Below are 359 nucleotides of genomic sequence, written 5' to 3' on the forward strand. Positions count from 1 at the left end.
TAGTGAGATTTCCGCGTTATCTCACTGGAGGTGACCCCCGGAACGGTTCAAAACCTAAGTCGAGACTTCCATGGGACCCCGGCGATGGGAGTTTGAAGCCCGAGGAGTGACGCCCTCTGGGCTAAGGTTGGTGGTAGGTTCGGCCCCACTTTCTGGAGGTCTAAACTGACTTCCATGGACCCCGGTGATGCGAATTTGATGCCCGAGGAGTGACTCACCTCTGGGCTAAGGGTGGTGGTATGCTCGGCCCCCCCTCTGGATGTCTAAACTGACTTCCATGGACCCCGGTGATGCGAATTTGATGCCCGAGGAGTGACTCACCTCTGGGCTAAGGGTGGTGGTATGCTCGGCCCCCCCTC

The sequence above is a fragment of the Hoplias malabaricus genome, unplaced genomic scaffold (genome assembly GCF_029633855.1).
Source record: "Hoplias malabaricus isolate fHopMal1 unplaced genomic scaffold, fHopMal1.hap1 scaffold_248, whole genome shotgun sequence".
Lineage (NCBI taxonomy): Eukaryota > Metazoa > Chordata > Actinopteri > Characiformes > Erythrinidae > Hoplias > Hoplias malabaricus.